Source organism: Lonchura striata, chromosome Z, assembly GCF_050655825.1.
Source record: "Lonchura striata isolate lonStrDom1 chromosome Z, ASM5065582v1, whole genome shotgun sequence".
NCBI lineage: Eukaryota > Metazoa > Chordata > Aves > Passeriformes > Estrildidae > Lonchura > Lonchura striata.
Genome location: NC_140740.1, coordinates 26,809,628 through 26,828,690, shown reverse-complemented (window position 1 = coordinate 26,828,690; position 19,063 = coordinate 26,809,628).

The window sequence follows — 19,063 nt, the reverse complement described above, 5'->3', positions numbered from 1 at the left end:
CATATTTCTCTCTTTTTATTAGGAAAGGCATTTTGGAGATGGCTCTGATGAAGCTGTTGACCTTGCACTTTGAGAAAGTTTCACGTTGGATAAGGACTAGCCTGTTTTAAGCACCACCAACATGAAGTGCAGTTGGTTTTCTGCATGAAGTAATTCTAGGGCAGAAAAATGCTAGTCACAAAAGGAAGCAATTAGCTCAGAGGAGTTGAAAAGGGTAGCACAGTCAGCATTGGGGGAGGCTCATAAGAAGGCTAGGGTGATTTTTAGAGTTTCTCATGGAGGTAGCTTCACTAGAGGCCTTGTTAGAGTAGGTCTTACACAGAGCACATTTGTCTGAAAACTGCTGAAATAAAATTATGGTAATTTCAATGAGAGAGATGTGGGAAATGCAAGCTTTTAATATTCAGGAGGGTCAACATGACTACTTTCTTGTTTATTTATTTAGAGGCAATTTTATTTGTGATGTCAAGAGCACTCAAGAGGCTCATTCTGGGATCTGGCAATATATTTACTTGATAACTGTCAGATATTTTTAAGCTCAGCAGAAGAAACTGTGCAGTGACCTTGCCTCACAAAAGCACCACATTTGCAGAAGGTTAGGGAATTATTTTGGCCCTTGGAAATGTAAGTGCATATTTTAGCCATTAGTTCCTATATTATAAGTAATCTTTTCCTGTAAAAGGGGTTTGAAGTAATAAAAAGCAGAAATATTGTGCTTTGGTCAAGCTTGGTTTACAGCACACTGCCTGAGACCCCAAGAGACCCCAAGCCTCCTTTCTCCCTCTGCCACAAGTTTCCTGTGTTGTCTTGTCAGTGGACTATTTCTGTTTTCTCTATTTCTTTGCCTAGTAGTAACATGAAAGTGCATCTCTTGGAAGTGTTTTGTGACTTAAATCATTTGCTCTAGGCCCTAGGATGACTAGTTCCATAAGAGACTGGTCAAAATTGCAATTTAATTAAAGTCCTCCAATTATTTAGGGAAACATTTAGGAAGAATAAATATAAACCAGAAGCTGCCAGATGTTCTTTGCAGTCTTATTGAAATTTCTCTGTCAATAAGTTAGCAAGATTTTGTGCTCCTGGGAAATTTTCTTCAGATTTCAGTCTCCTCTTACATCCCCTGTTGGAAAGAAATCCATAATAGCTGTACTTAACAGCTGTGTGAATTATTTTCCTCAGACCTGTGGCTTTATAAAAAAGATATTGACACAAACCAAAAAAGCCCCCAAACCTACTGATGCCTACTTTGGAATAGATTGTTATTCGTCTTGTTATTCAGCATATGGAAAGATGCATTTAAACCACCTCCTTTAAAATGTAATCTAGTCATGGAGAAAAGTGTGCATCATAGGGACAGAAAGGAGAAACACAGAATCACAGAATTGTTTGGGATAGCTTGGAAGGCACCTTAGAGATTGCCTAGTTTCAGTCTTCCCGCTATGGGCAGGGACACCTTCCACTAGACCAGGTCTCCCCCCAACTTGGCCTTGGACATTTCCAGTGATAGGGCATCTACAGCACCTCTGGGTAATCTGCTCCAGCGCTCCAGTAAAGAATTCTAGTATCCAATCTAAACTTTCCTCTTTCAGTTTAAAGCCACCATCCCTTGTCCTATTGCTACATGCCCTGATAAAAAGGTCTACTCCAATGCTCTTGTAGGTCCACCTTAAGTACTGATGCAATCATGCCTCCCTGGAGCCTTCTCCTCTTCAGGCTGAGTAATTACCAACTCTCTTAGGTTGTCTTCCTAGGAGAGGTGTTCCATCCTCCATGGTCCTCCTCCCAGCTTGCTCCAACAAATCCATGTATTTCTTGTGATGCAGACCTCAGAACTGGATGCAGAACTGCAGGTGGGCCCATTTCAGGTGGACCAGAGCAGAGGGGCACAAAAGCTTCACTCCATCTGCTGGCCACACTGCTTTTGATTTAAGAAGATATTACACCCAAGTTGCAAAGGTTAAAATAAATGCCTTGAATAGTTCTGTGCTCAGTATTATATATATGGTCCTAAATATGTTTTTCTGTATAAGTTCCTCTAGAATTATAACTCAGAAGACTCTGATAATGTGCAGCACTGGTCTCAGTCCAGGGCAAAGCTGTGTTCACATCACATCCTGTGATGCACCTTTTACATATTGCACAGCCTGGCACTAGTGTGGGGGCAAGGAGGGGCTCTTGGCTCATGGCAAATCCATGGCCGCAGTGACTCATATGGCATTTATTGGCTTCACTGCTGACTTGATGAAAAAAATAAGAAAAAAAGGGTTGAGTTCAGCAGTTTTATCCCCAGACCAGCAAACAGGCCACGCAGACTGGATGGCCAAGAACAGCTCGTGTTCTGGCTGCCTGCTGCTCCAGTGCCCCTCCCCTAGGGCGATGATTATGTGTGAGATTAGGAAGGAATGACCAGTTTCCCACAGTGACCTCCCTTCAAAGACAGCCCCATCAAATTCTGGGTTACATAAAAAGAACGCCTGGTTATTTCCCCAAGAAAGAATGTTTTTTTCAAGAATAGCAAAGGCACATAGTGCAGAGAAAGCCATGCTTCAGTTTGAGAGGTCTTTCTAGTTAGCTTAGATGTCATAGATAAGAACCAAGAATCTGAGAATAGACTAGGGAGCATGGAAATCTTTGATAACAAATAATTTTCTGCCTGCTAATGATAGTTTAATTAATTTTGATTAGGCTAATGATTTTTGTTTGGGATGTTCTAAGTATTTACAGCAGGCCTCAGATTCTGAAGTGCATATACTGCTGGTCTAAGGATGTGTGCAATGTGAGAACCAGGCTCTATCCACAACAGAAGCTGTTGATTTCAAACTTAGAAACACAGAAGTAGTAGAGTTCCTTGAAATCAAAAGGTGTCAATGTGTTGATCACATTGTTACTTGCTACATAAAACCCTTCCATATTCACACACATCACCCTGTTATTTTTCAGTTTTCATACTTTCATCTTTTTTACAGCAACTAACCTTCTAGCTGGACTCTGCATCATTCCGGTTTCACATGTGGAAACGGTTCCATCACTGTAAATCACCTCTGGTCTGCAGGGTCCTATAACCTACTAATCCATTTCATAAAATCAATCAAAGTCTTCAACTGCAAAGCTCGTAGGGGATTAAGACACAGTATACTACTTGAGCTACAGTTCATCTCTTCATAGCAGCCCTTGCCAGCCACAGTTCATACTAAACATCCACATCTAAGTTTCTGTTCTCAAAGGCTGGAGAAGAAACTTCTGAGAACAGCACACAAATTTTGCATTTCCTTCCAAGGGGATGTGCTTATGTCCCAGTGTGACTGCCATATCAAAATGCATCAAATGCCAAATGATTCTCGGAAAAACCCCCACACACATTACTAAAGGGAGCACATTAACCCCCTCTATTTCCTCACAGATTCCTCCTTCATGATTCCCAGTGGTACATGAGTTGGCAGAGACAAACACTTTAAAATGAGGGGCAGGGAAGAACTTTTTTATTGTTACCAGTAGAGGATGATTTTCTTCTGCACTTTTACAGTCATATTTTTAAAGGTAGGCATAATCGCTGCATGTGTCAACTTGAAATTTCACACACATTGTCAATTTCCAAACCTTTACCCATTAACTTGCTTGCTCTGAAAGAGTACAGCTGAAGGTGACCCTACACAGGTCACCATAATTCTCTTACTGCTTGCTAGCTCTTACACTGAATTTCATCAGTACCTACTAACTCAATACACATAGTCTAAGTAGGTCATTCTGAATTTAGTTACTGACCTCCTTCTGTACAAACCCAACCTTGCTAAGTGTCAGTGGCTACACTGAGCTGCACTCACCAGGAAAGAACTGCTGTAGGGTCTAAACCTTCCACCCAAGATCACTGTCAACCTAAGGAGGGTGAGATCAATCTCACTGACTTCTCAGCAAGCTACAGCCACTGTCAGAAAAGCCTTAAGGCAGCCACAAACAGCATGTAAAAGAAAGGTGATCTGCATTGCACAAAATGAGAAGGAGAGAATGCATCCTTCCCAAGCCTGTGGCTGAGGACAAACACTAGAGTACTAGGTCTGCTCTAGCACTGTATTGGTTTATGATTTAGCTGTCAGTATAATTTTCTAACAAAGATTTCGACTTCCCAGCAAATCTCCAGCTGGCAAATTGGTACTTGAAATTTAGTTGCTATTTCTCTGCAGAATTATCACATTTCTCCATACAGGCTTTTGCAGGCCCTCATAAATTTGACAGATTAGTTGGTTTGACTTCCTGCTCTGCTGTTGACATGCAACAAAATCATCCCAGCCAAACTGGTGATTACACCACCGTTTGTACAGACTGAAAATTATATGGCAGGAAGTCTTGAAATACCTGTGTAGATGACAATCATGAAAATGACAGCCCTGGTGGGGCTGAATGATTTGGAGAGGTAAACCAGATCTTTGTGGAACAGAAGAGTCTGCAGATCTCAGCTTTCTGAGATATCTTTAAAAGCCTGTGGGCTCCAAATTTTTTGGTTGCTCACCCCTCTCAGTAAAAAAAATCTTTTAGCTGAATAGTACATACATTATAAAACTACAAAAACTAGAAATTAAAAAAGGATGAAATAAACACTGCTTTAAAACTATAATTTTGTCTTATTTATTAATGGTACAAAATGTATTTTCTTCCTGAACACTAGTGGGTTGTCTTGCACATCACCTAGGGTTCATACCTCTCCACTTTGGAGACCAATGCTGCACCCTACCAGACCAAGATGGGCTGGGGGTTCCACACAGCAAGCTGTTGAAAGGTGTTTAGAAGGGAAAGGGACAAAAATAGCACTGTGCAATGAACATCGTGCTCATGTACTACATGTCTCTGGCTATTTTAGGGTTGAGAGAAGCACAGTTTCTGAAACAAGATCTTCATTAACTGCTCTTCTCAGGCTCATTATCCACAGATGTTATTGGCACTTTTCAGTGCCAACCCAGACAGCTGCAAACTGTGTTGCTAGAGGTATAGCAGGAACAAAATGCACAAACCCAGACAGGGATTTTGCTGCTCCTGGTTTTACAAAAAGGAACATAGGGTGAAAAAGCCCATTCTCTGGCACTTAAGCAAGCAGTATGTAGAGTGACACGCGTCAGACTATGCCAGATCCCTGCTGACAGGGTAAGGAATTTTAGCCTTTTGGGATCTTGGGATCTTGTGTGCAAAAGGTAGAGCTGCAGAATGGTAGCATGCACTCAGCAATACAATGAAGCAAAACAGAAACAGCTCACTAGCATGAAATCAGTCCAGTCCCACATTTCAGTCAGACATCTAGCAGTCCTTCCCCTAGCATGCAGTCTGGAAATCAACCAGATTTCCAGACCAGAAATCCAGATACTGGATTTCCCCCCTAGTTTCGGGGTTCAGATGCATGCAGGCTATGCAGTGTTTCTTTGAAATGCCAGTTTAACAATCTAATCCCTTTTTAGACCTACCGGTACTTTCAGTCACTTCTTCTTGTGGCAAAGTTGCAGCAAAAAGTGCAAATTGTAGGCAAAATATCACAGCTAGGCAGCAGCCAGCACTGGTACTGCTTATGGTGAGACCTTACTAGTATCTTCCTAGCAATGGTGCAGCTTCAGCCACAGCTTTAGCATCCCCTCTCCTAGCCAGCGCAGGGGCTCCAGTTATTTGATCTGACTTTCAGCAGGTGCATTCTGCTCTTCAACACAGCAGAAGCATATACTTTCCTGGAGGGTTTCCGACGCTAGGAAATGAGTCTTTTTTTCACACTGAACCAATGTATGTAAACAAACATCTTTCAATAATGTAGCCCTCAGTCTCAATTTAATTTGTTTGCTCTGAGGCCCCTAAACACATAAATTGCGTAATTTAGTTGAGGTAATTCTTTTGGATTACCATCAGTTAGTGTTAAATAGTAAAATAAAAAATAATCCAAATAACAGTTTCTTTGGGGGTTCTTGGTTAGATTGTTTGGATTGTCAGTTTGTTTTCCTTTCACCAAGATGTTAATTTAATTTCTAAAAGTTGACTAAGCAGCATCATACTTAGTAGGACTGTGTGCTGAACTGCTGTTATTTCACACTTCAGTGGCTGTAGTGTATTGGTAGAAGTGTAACGAGTCTTAGCAATATTTCATCTGTTTTCATATATCAGTTAACTTCTGTGCCTGGTCTAAAATTAAGAGTCTGCTACCAAAGCCACCTTCCTCTAGGTTAAAATCACTTGTTTCCACCTTCAAAGAGAGTGGGAAATTTCAACCTGAAAAACAAAACCTTTAGTTTCTATAGGAAAAGCAGTTCTAAAGCAGTTCTTTCCATCGACATCTCCCCATAATAAACAACCTCCTTCAAAATAGCCCCATCTGAGCAGTCTGGTCCACCAGACCTGTCTGCTGAGCAGATGGCAGGCAAGAGGCATCCAGATCTTCCACCAAGTCACTTCAGTCACTGCTGATGCTCGGCCAGCAGTCTGTAGTGCTAGAAAGCCTGGGACATAGGTTTCCTTTACATGTCATGTTATAAGGAGTGTATTCCTGCCACAGAACAAAAGGCAGGGTCTGCTTCTTCCCTACCCATGGTGAATCCTTGTACCCAAACACTTTTAAAGGAAATTTAAAAACGGGAGAGAGACAGGGAAAAAGAGAAGGGGACAAAGATAAAACCTCTCTGTGTTCTGTACTTGTTGCAATTAGTTGCAGTTCTCTTCTCCTGAGCATGAGTATTGATTCAGTCAGACCAGACAAATGATCTGCAGCACAAAACACAGAGATTAGAATCAAGTGGGCTGTTGGCAATTAAGATATTTGATATTAACAAATGTATAGAGCCATAAACCAGAGAGCTCATATAAATATAATCATGGTAAGAGGGAGAGACAGGTAACATAATCAAGCAGCTGCACTGTCAGAAAAAGTTCATAATCGTTGATCCCTTGTATAATCCCAGAAATGTTATTGCTTCTCATCAAATTGTCACTGTGATGCTAGAAGACAAAGTGAGCAGTAAGAAATACATTTTAGGAACTGGTCGTAAAACAATATTGAAATGCAGTGAATGCAAGATAAAAAACTGTCTAACAAATTCATCCTTCTAGAGTCTTCTTATAAAACTGCAGTGTAATTTCCAATTAATATCTGATTTTAACCTCCTTTTAAAATGAAACAGTTCTTTGGAAATGAAATTGGCATTGCTTCCTCATGAGCGTTTGGACAGGATTAGCACACGCTAATCAGTTAAACAATTCCCAGAGTGCTCATCTCCCACCCTTGTGCACAGGGAGCAGAGAGCATCAAATAGATCTTTCCCATTTAAATGTCTTCATGCTTGAGCAAATTCCATTTTAGTACATGCAGACATGCTAAAATGCTACAGCAACACTGAAATGGTGACATGTAGGAAGTGAAACAGAAAATTCAGCATGGATTACATATAGGCCACTCCTCCTGTTACAAAAGAAAACCATGAGACCATGACTGGGCATACCATCAGTCCCAACACACAGATTTCCCACTCATGACAGTTCATTTTCCTGTGTAAGTACTATTTAGTGTCTGTGTAATGCTTTGTCACCTGATTTCCTAGGATAATTTTCAGTGTTGTAGTTTACTCCCTCCATCCATCTCTCATATAGCCTCAAACAAGATCAGACCCTGAGGTAGCTCACTCCCATCAGCACAGGAGAGCTGAAAATTTGTATTATGCAGACCTTAACTTCTCACTACTTTGCTTTTTAGAAGCATTGTATCAACAAAAGGTTTTGTATCAACAAAAATAAGGGCATGCCCTGGTCTGGATTACAGCATGCCAGGGCACTCTGTATCTGCTGATTTCCCAAGAAGATGGCTCCTCTGTGGACAGCAAAGAGTTCCTGTGTCTCCTCCTGTGGACTGGCACTAAGCTGTGCTATAGATTAGCTTCACAAGTTTCACTGATCATAAACGTGATTGTAAGATATAGGCAAGCTGTAATTATATCCTCTGTCCCAATCTACAGACAGACCTCTCTAATGTCTAGGGTAGAAGCTTTAGAGATTTTTATTTTAGGGGACATGCCACATAAAGTCCTCATAAAGAAGTTGAAAAAAGATGTCTATTCTCAGTGACAAATAATGCACTTGTTTGCTTCATGAAGCTAAATTTCATGTGACTGACTGCCATGGTTAGGTATGACAGGTGAGGATAATGAGTTTTCTGAGGAACAACTGGGTGGAGCCATGTAGTTAGTCTGAGTTTCAGTCACAGAGGTATGCACTACTGTATTTCACATACACTCAACCTCTGGATTTTGTCCCTTCTTCTCTCTCCAACACTCTTTCAGCCTATTTAGTTGCCCCCAATTTTTGCAACAAAAATTTGTTCTTTGACAGTGTTCAGGTAAGAGTAATCTTTATGCTCAAAGCACCATATTTGATTATGGACTTTTGTAACTATTAATCTACTTTCATACTACCTAGAAGAACTGGCAATACTATATAACATTTAAACACCAACCACTACTTTACTCTAAGCAGCATACCCATTTTTTAATTAGTACTTGAAATCACTAGTGTAGCTGGGTATCTGCCCTCAGTATTTTGCTGTGGACAAGGCCCTGCAGCTACTGTCAGTGCTAATTCGTGGTATGGTGATTCAACGCCAAAGATGCCAGCTGTACTGAGAAGCACTGCTGAGACTGTATTTTCTTGGTTCAGTGCAGGTTGCTTAGTGACCTGCCACCAAAACAAGTGCATTCACTTGTATATTTAAAGAGCAGCCTTTCCTGAAGGGTCCAGCATTTTGTGGGGCACCTGTTCATTGCATGCCTGAAACTTCTGTCCTGAAATGACAGGCTTGATGTTGTATTCCAGCTGGCTAACACTCTTCTGTAAGGAAGTCCTGCAACATATGTGTAATCCTCTCTGACTCATCTCACAGAAGCACTGGTTAAATCACACTTCAACGTACAAGTCGTCAGACCAACTGCAGAAGCAAGAGTCAAGAAAAAAGCACTGCCTTTCCCAGACATGTGGCAACTGATACATTTGTTTCTTATTCATCCATCCCTGGTGAAAGCTGAAAGTATATCGCACACTTCCTATAAGAATACACCACCCAGCTGCATGTGAACAAGGACATGGGTATCTGAACGAAGGTGCTTCTCACCAGCAAGCTGCTCTGCATTGTCAGATCACCCACAGATCCATACCAGGGGCTGAGCACTGGAGTCCCTCTCATGTACTGGCAGGGCTCTGCCCTGAAAAGGTCATACTTCGCATTCTGTGGCCGGAGATTACATGGGGCACTCAAGGTTTGTGAGTGGAGTGGAGGTTGGAGGTCCGTGGTAAACAGTGCAAGCTCTGGGGTAGACAAAGGGTCCAAGTATATTGGCTTATTTCTCCTTACACTCAATTCCAAAATTACCTGAAGTGTTAGTAAATACTAAATGAGAAATAGATTTATGTAATAAGGCTTCAAGTATCTGTAACAGAGTGAATTACACCAAAAAGATGGGAACTTAAGAGTCACCAACATCCATGTTCACATCTGGTCCTTGCCTCGGCTTGTCACCCACAAAACATAAAAAGCCCCAAGCCTAACAAAATGAAAATTAATAGAGAACCTATGATTTCCATTAGCATGCCTATCATATCTGATTGTGGCCTTGTTTTAATTTAGAGCTTGAGAAACATTCTTAATGCTATCTTAAACTAGCTGTGCAGCACTTTCTTTTAAGTTTTTAATTTCATATTTGAAATGCGAGGAAGACAATTTTTTAGGACTACAGAAAATTTTTAACGGGAAACATATTTCTTTATATATTTAAAGCAAATCTTTCCCATTTACTTCTATTATGTCTGTGAAGAGGGAGAGCTTTCAACACCAGGTATTAAGCAGGTAAGCACCTGGAAAGTGTGAAATGCCTGCTGCAACTGCCTTTGAGAATTAAGGTGGATGTCACTTGCTTTGCATCACCAAAATCCTGGACCAGAGTCATCCAAATGGCCAGGGCAGGGGTCAGTCCCCTTAAACACACAGTTATCCATTTGCTTTTCCTGCAATTGTTGGGCCCTTTTGGTAGAAATGTGTCAGCTCCTGCAACAGCAAACAGCTTCCTTCAATGCACAGACCTGACTCACACCCAGAATCACATCCTGTGAAGGAACAAGGAAGGAGTTTGGGAATGAAACAACTTAATCATATAATTACCAGCAGCTTGATCTGCCATGTGCATGTGGGAATAGAGAATGAGACTGCTGCCAGTCCTTACTGAATTTTTAATTGTTTGACTTTGTCATTGTATTCTTCTGTTAACTTTGCTCTTCTGCATAGTTGTATACACCCTTGCCTATCCACATGGAAAAATTACACAGAAGTTTAGGATCAGGGACTAGAAGATGCTGGGAGAAGTGTAAAATCAAAGAGGTGAGGACAAGGGTACCTGGAATACAGCTAGTGGCTGAAGGATAGTCAGCAACAGGGAAGCAAAAAAGAGAAATGAGACCACTATGAACAACTGGAAAATGGGGAGGAAGGAAACCTGCAGTTTGCTGATCTATTAAATTAATACTAGGAGAACAAAAGACACAAATCCAAAGAGATGATGTGGCCTGGGCAACAGGATCTAGGGGGTGGCATCCCTGCCCATGGCAGGGAGTTTGGAATTAGATGATCTTAGGGTCCCTTCCAGCCCAACCCATTCTATTCTATGATTCTATTCTCTCAAACAACACATACAATTTACAGATTATATGTTCATGAAGCTTACTTTCCAGAGGCTGCATTGAGCCAGCCAAGACAAAAAGCAGAAATCTGACTGATCTGACTTGTAAACAGGATTCTTTTTCTCCAAATAAACATATGATTCTATGAGAAACACCATCAAGATTTTCAAGACCAACTGGATAAAGTACTGAGGCAACTTGACTTGGATTCATAGTTGGCCATGCATTCAGATGGAGGTTAGTTTAGAGACATCCTGAGCTGGATGACTCTGTGAAAGACTAACAGCACTAGCAACTAGAAAAAAATGCAGTGTCTTATGCATGCTTAGCATTTGGCTGACAGTCATGGATGAAGCACATCTCAAATCTCCTTGACAGCAGTGAAGCTACTCACAGGAAGAAGCTGAGCAGGAACTCATGCTTAGATATCTGTCTGGTTTGATGGGCTGTGATTCCCTAACATACATTGCTCCAAAACCATTCTGATTTGTGAGCTTCCAACAATTTAACACTAATGAAAATTGGCAGAAAAGCATGAGACCATCAAACCAGGTATTTGCCAAAGCACATGATAGGTTTTGAAACATAAAATACATGTTTGAAAACACAGCTACTGGTTAGCTTAATCAGAAGTCTCCTGCAAGTTTGTAATATTAAATAGCTTAATATGCCTGGCAAAATTTCACTTTGCACAGCTGTGTATACAGCGAACTCTTGTATCTGTATAAAGAGTTTAATCATATTTCAACATATTGTAGTTTGATAGGATGTGAGAACACAAATAATTCAGAACCTAGTAGACTTAAAAGCTTTCCAGGTACAAGAGAGCAAAGCAATCACATGGCCTCACCCCTGTGCAGGTTACAAGAACACCCTTTGGGGCTGAGAAGAGGAAGACTCCTGTAGAAATATTTCCCCCACTTCCCATGTCCATGGTGATGCTATTACTGTCACCTCATACACAAGGTGCAATATAGTCAGAAAAAAAAAAGCCAATTTTGCTGCTTTCCACCCATTTTGACTTGGGAAAATTTTAACTTTCCTGGGGACCTGTGCCAAACAGCTGCCTGAAAGGTCCCTCTCTGATTTATGAAGCCTAAATCCCGTTGATGGAAGACAAAAAGATTCACTTCAGCTAAGGCACTGCATTTCTTTCCTCCTCAGCCCTACAACAGTTAGTCTACGTGATTATAGTTTTGAATGCTGTCCATATTCTATTTGGCAAAACCTACTGAATTTGATTCCAGAGTGCCTTGAAACAATAAAAAATACCTTGAATTTCTGAAGGACAGGGAGAGTCCCAGAAGCCTGCCATTGTAGTACTTTGCTTGCCTGAGTGTTTTGATGGCACAAATGTCCTGTGTTTGCAAGCCCTTAACAAAACTTAGACTTCTTCCCAGAGAAGTCTCTCAGCCTTAAAGGGCAGAAAAATGGCTGTTTTAGCTGCATGATCAGAACACACTGACTGACACTAGCAAACCAGTGACCTCAGTACCAGAAGGGAAGAAGAAAGCAGCCCAGGTATCCTTCCATAGGAGATATTATGCTTCCAAGGGAGATGTTACCCTCACAGCTCATCTTCAATGGTGCAAGTTGAAGAAGTCTGAAGAAATACTGTAGAGGGGTTGCATGTAAGCCAAGTGCAGACTGCTGTGGCAACTGTGTTGGGCATGTGCAGGACAAAGGTATTTCTAATCTTCATTTCTGTGTAGAACCAGACAAGTTTCCAGTTAAGAAGTTTTGCAAGTGAGATACTTAAGCAAACAGCATTTCCACTTTGCAGATAGTATGACCATTTTGAGGTAAAACACAGTTGTTTTATTGCAGCTCTCATCTACATGCAGTAACTCCATTTAGAGAAAGAAAAACACAACTGACAAAAGATTGTAAGAAAAAAATCCTACAGAACTTGAGTCTGTAGGTGTTCCTCTTAAAAACATCTTGGGGAAAACACCATTCTTCTTTCTTCCATTCAATAAGCTGCCTCAATGAAGATGTACTCTGAATACCTCCCAGATTTAATCCAAGAGACACCTGCTTTTGGGCATCAGGGAAAAAGTGTATGTGGAGGATTGCAATTGATTGCAAAATACTCACAGCACAAAAGGAAAGCAAGACAGTTTTGGATTTTTTTTCCCCTCTACACTAGGCTGTCACACATTTTTCTAACCATGCCATACCAGGAAAAATAATGTCTCCTTATCCATATATGCAGTCACATCATATACCATCAAGTACACAAAATGTGGTAGTGTCTATAAAAATCAGTGCTCTGCTCAGTGCTTTCTACAGGTGCATGTTTTTCCCAAGGCCAGTATCACATCATGCCACACATAAACCTACAATTGTTAACACTTCTGGTTTTCTTAACACCTCAGTTTTGCTATTCACTACCTCTTCACTGACCTCAAGACCAAGTCACACTGCTTTGTCTTTTCTACTTTGGTCAAATGAAGTCACATGCTAAAAGGACAATTAATGGTTAAAGAAGGTACACAGGTCTCTGTCTATAAGTATGTGCATGCCTAAGAACTCAGGTGTTTTGGCTACACATGCACATGCATATTTATGCCATAAACTACACATACACATGCTGACACAAGGAAGGCATTCTTGCTGGGCCTTGTCTGGTTAACAAGGATGGACTGTCTGACCCTGTTCATCACACAGGTGCTCGGTCTCAGGTGCTAAGTCTGGGAGTTTCAAGACACCTTTCAGCAGTGTGTGTAGTTCAAGTACTCTGCAGAAAGAGACTAAAAACTGGGGGGAACTGTTTGATTTGTAAGTCTTTCTGATACCCTTGATTAAAAATCCTACTTCTGTACAAAGGCAAATGATTTCACTGATTTGAATAAAAGTAAGTTCTTCTTGGAAGAAGCATCATCAGCCATTTTCCAGAGAACATATAATAAAAGATCTGTACAACATTACTTAATCTTTTTTCTTTTAGAGGTCTTTATCCAACATTTACACATAAAGCAGATGTTGTTTTAGCTGTGAATAGACTGATTTCCTAGATTACAGAAAAATTTTTATATTTCTACCCACCTTCTGAAATTTTTCTTCTGAACAAGAACTTATTTAGGACTGAAGGACTTCTTAGGTTTTGAATGCTTTTACACAATGCTGAGAACATATCTGTCTCTGTGTCTCAAAGAGTATTTCCTCTAAAAAGTGTGTTTTCAGCTGAGCAGATTGCTGAACAGTTGACTATGTAGACAACTTTCCCTAGAAGGTAAACTGCTCATTGCTGAGAAATCCTTTACAGAAGATCCTGCAGTCACTTTGCATCAATCAGTGGAAACTTAAGGAATTTTTAGCATCATGTCAGAGAATGGTTCTATGACTGCACACAAAATCTGAACTGCTTAGAAAAGACATAAAGCTACATTTCTACTTATGCTTCTTTTTCTGGGATCAAACCTTGCTAAAATTACTAAGCTGATATTTCACATTTCAAGACAGACAGCTCACAATATGTGAGCACAGCCTCTGTTCTCTGTGTAGTGTTCTATGTCTAGCACCTTGTACTATTAGTACAGTAGAAATACTTCATTCTCTCACTGAGTGTTCCAGCACCTTCTCATCCCCCAAATAACATGTACTATTGCCTGCTAAATCAGACTGGCTTAGCAGTAGCTGCACATCCCTCTTTCACTTTTCTTCTTCAATGTCACACAGCCAAAGACTGAAGAAGGGTGTGAGGATTTATTAGGAAAGAGAGGTACTGCCCCAGCTTTTCTTCATACTGCTTTTAGAGCAATATGTTCAGATACACTGATTGGCAGTTATCCAGCTCCAGATCACAGCATGATTCAAAGAAGCGGGCTGCCTAGATCAATTCCTTCACTTCTCCCTGTTCTGGAGAGCAGAGGGGCAGCTGCTGTGTTCAGTGAACTTGTCAGTGAAAGGGACTTTGAGCAGCAGCCATTGCTATCCATGTTGCACCACTGCTGGCTGCCAGAGAAGAGAACGATGTGCACTCTTCAGCCCCAACCCTCACGTTTGCTGCAATGGGCACGAGCTCAAACCTTTGACCATCATGCAAGATGGAGAGCTAAGACTGCTGTGAGGAGCTAGTAAATGCAGGGGTTGACAGTCATCCCTCCGTAATACTATTAAGTTACATATAGTCTGGTAAAGTCCAACTGGCCACTACATCTTCCTCCTTCTCTAAGACCCTTCCTGGCCTTTCTTCCTCTTGTGCTGCAAAACACAACTCGCTGTCAGTGCAAGATTACATTTTCTTTTGCCTACTTTGGCAAGAAGCCTTCAGCCAGGTCTGTGCATTTAACATTATTTGCTCTAAGTACAGGAAGGTCTCATTATCCGAGTTATCAATATTCTTGTTGCAAACAGGGTCAGAAGTGAATTCACTTGCTTCTCCAGTTCCACTGTGGTTTTTCATTTACTAGAAGTATGTCCAGCTTCCTTTTATTTTCTCCTTTTTGGATTTAAGAAAGCAGTTCCATATGCAATTCAAAAACATGAAAAAACATGTTAAAACATGTTTCTACAGTAGGAATTTACAAATTCATTATCACCAATTTAATTTTTTAGTCTACTAGAACTTATTCTCTGAGGTAAATGACATTTGCCTTATTAATGGGAAGACAAAACCAGACAGAGCACCCTGTAAGAGGCAACTTTAATGCACTTTCCACTTTTGCAGGTAAGTCAATAAGCATCTTCAGAAGAAACACATGAAATATCACATTCCCAATACTACCATATATTTCTATGGCAGAGAAGGGTAATGCAGGAACGCAGGAACCCAGTGGACAAAATAGTGGGATCTTGGAAGATACTGAGAGAATGACGCTTTTTAAAGGCAGATTTTCAAGAGCAAAAATCAGCAAGTTAGGAAACAAAACAGGGGTTTAAACAGGTGCCAAGCTTTTCAAGTACCTTCTGCATGTGAGGAAATCCAGGTATTACTGATTCCAGGATGAGATCTGCTTATGGAACCTTCAACAGTTTACACCAGCAGTACCTGCAGAGTGTATCTGTAACATCATGTGAAACAAAACCCACTGCGTAGTGTGGACACAGTGTCCACTGAGCACTTTACCTTCTAGGCAAAGTTGTCTACATAGCTGTCTAACAGAGCCCACATTTCACATTAATGAGGAGGTGTGCTGGTTTCAGCTGGGGTACAGTGTCGAACACAGCACTGATAAAATACTGAGCTGTGTTTGTTATTGCTGAGCAGGGTTTACACATAGCCAAGGCCTTTTCTGTTTTTTGTAGTGCCACTCTGGTGAAGGAGTTGGTGATGTGTGAGAGACTGGGAAGTGACACAGATGGGAGAGGTGACCTGAACTGACCAAAGGGATATTCTATAAGACTACTATAAAAAGCCGGGTGGAAGGAGGGTGGAGGTGGAAGGAGTAAGAGGGTGGACAATAGAGGTAATGGCGTTTGTCCTTCCAAGTCACCATTGCATGTGATGGGCCCTGCTCTCCTGGGGATGGCTAAACACCTGCCTGCCCATGGGAAGCAGTGAATTAATTCCCTGCTTTGTTTTGCTTGCATATGTGGTTTTTGCTTTCCCTCTTAACCTGTCTTTATCTCAACCCATGTGTTTTCTGACTTTTAACCCTCCAATTGTCTCCCACTGGTGGGTTTTGGCTGCTCACTGGGGCAAAACCATGACAGGAGGCTAATCACCCTCACCAGACATAGGAAGAAACAACAAGCAAGCTGAATCCTGCATTTCTTCTAGCCTTTCCTCTTCCCAACTGACACCACTTAGAAACAGAACAAGCTGCCTAAGGCATAGCAGCACCAAAATCTCCCCAAGCATTTCCCGTTTCAGCGCAGGCTTGACTTGGCTACAATGACAGCAGGGGAACAATGAGAAGGAAGAAGCTCAACAGAGCAACTGGGAACAATAAAGGCAGGCAGCAGAGAACATGATCATGATGGTGATGATGATGATAAGAAGCAATGATGGTACATTTAGAAAGGGACACAGAGGATGGAGGGAAATCTGAGCATTTAGTTTTAATTTTTATTTTTAAATGGCTACCATTGCATATCACCTGCACTGGACTTTCCCAGACATCACTGTCAGAGAAGGGCTGGCTAGTTCAGCAGCTGGCTTTCAGTGGCAGCCCAGGGCAAGGGCAGTCACCGTGACCTGCAGCTTTCAGAGGAGCAGGAGGGCAAGGCATTACAGCTGGAGAAACATTGCTGCACAAAGAATTCACAAGAGCCAGAAAATTAAGACAAGGTGTGGACAGAAGCAGGGATATCAGGAAAATTTCCACGGGAGGCTCAGCAGAGAGTAGACATCAAAAGTGCCAGATCCATTTTTCCACAGTTCTTCACCAGATACAGGTTTCCTCTTACATATTTCATGTCACTTTGAGCTTTCTAATACAACAGTTTCCAGACTTGATAACTGAAATGAAGGATTTTGAAAAAGGAAGATCACACTCTGGTCTTACTCATTACTTGTACAAAGACCAATAAAAATCATGATACTAACAAGTTCTAAAATCTCATAGATGAACTGGGAGTCATGGTTTCACCCAGCCTGCTTAGAAAGCAATAATAACTACTCAACAAAATTAACTTCAAATCATTTTGGCATGTCTAATAATATAGTCAGTGTACAGCCATAGAAAGTTCCAGAGTTTCTCAATTTTGTGCCGCTTGGCCATTTTTTATTTATATTCTGTGCCATTACAGAAAACTCAGAACACTGACTATACAAACCAAGATAATCTGATGCTCAGATGCTACCACCTTGATGAACAGGTGCACTGACTGTACAAGTATGTGCAAGTATGGCACATTCTGAACAGTGACCAGATCTGCTGCTCTCTAGTAAAGCCTGGGCTGTGATCAAAGACTTTTTCACAGTCCTAAGTATTTTCATTCCTATGTGGATTCTCTCATGCCTACTAAGAGCCAAGCTCCTGCCAAATCCTCTCCTTCAGTGTGAACTGTTAGGATGGACTCTGACATCTGCTCATTCTGGTGTTCTCAAGGAAGTTACAGACACACATAGTCTGCTCTATTTCCATTGAGTTTATTAAATTGGCTTAATATGCTGAAAAACTGAGAGGAAAAATAGATGCACACATTAAAACTGTGCAATAACATTAGTCTGATTGCTCTAAGAAATCCTTTGTGGTATTGTTTTTTATCTGGAGTGTTCATTTATGAAATTACTGATGTCAAACCTACCTGGAGCAAAAAAGTCTCAAAATTAAAGTCCCTGGAGCTAGATGATCTGAACCCTGTTTTTTGCTACAGATTATACTTCCTGTGGTCATTTTAAGAGGTCACTGAGTCTGTGCCATAGTTTCTGCCTTTGTATAATGGAGCAAATACTTCTTTACAACACATCAACAGCACTGTGTACTAAGGTCAGTCATGCTGTCAGAAGGAAGTATCAGCATTTCATGTGGCACAGCTGACTCATTTTCCAGCAGTTAATGATGTGGTAGATCCACCTTTAGCAATCAACTACATTATCTCATTTTCATGACCCAGCTCAAAGCAGAACATGGGTTATGCGATGTTACACACAATAGGCAGTAACACCTACAAGCAAGAGGAAAAACAAGCCAGTGTACGTGTCAACTTATGTTTAACATCAGAAGACAAACCAAGAGTGACAGTTACACTTGCATTAGAAAGGAGATCTGTAGAATGGAGGAGTTGATGCCAAGCATCAAAAATCTGTGACACTCCATGGGAGTAGAGGAGGAATGGGAGAAGATAAAAGATTTACAGAACAACTTATAGTCTGCTCCCATGAACTGACAGCCATTAGTGGTTAAAGCCTGTAAGGTGAGCTTTTGGAACACTTCTTTAAGGTCAGGTGAATTCAAAATCAATACAAGTTGTGTAATAAGACAATTCAGTGACATGAACCCAAACAAGCAAAGGATGGACAATGGGGGCAGTCACTTGAAAAGCACATCCCTGATCTGCACAGCAGTGCTGGCGTGTGTGCAGCATGCCCAGAGAAGTCTTCTCACAGAACTACTTGCTATCTGGCCCTAAAGTACCACCAGGACAGACTGGAAGTAAGCCGCCTGCGTCACTGTGAGCGACAGAGCCACGAGCAGTGCAAAAAAACCGCTGCACGAGCTGTTAGCTGTGCGGGGAGAAGCTCCACACTCCTCATAGCAGCCCACAGGATATCTGCCTCACACTGCATATTTTGTTTATTTACAGCAGCTCCTGTTCTCTGGTTTTGTTTTGAGGATTTTGTTGGCAATTTTTTGTTTGTTGTTTTTTTGATTGTTTGGGCTTTTGTTTTGGTTGGGTATTTGTTGGGTTTTCTTTCAGGGGGTTTTTTGCTTGTTTCTTTTAGTTTTTAACTCCCCAAAGTTTCAATGTCATGCTTTAGGGGAAAACAAAGCCTGAA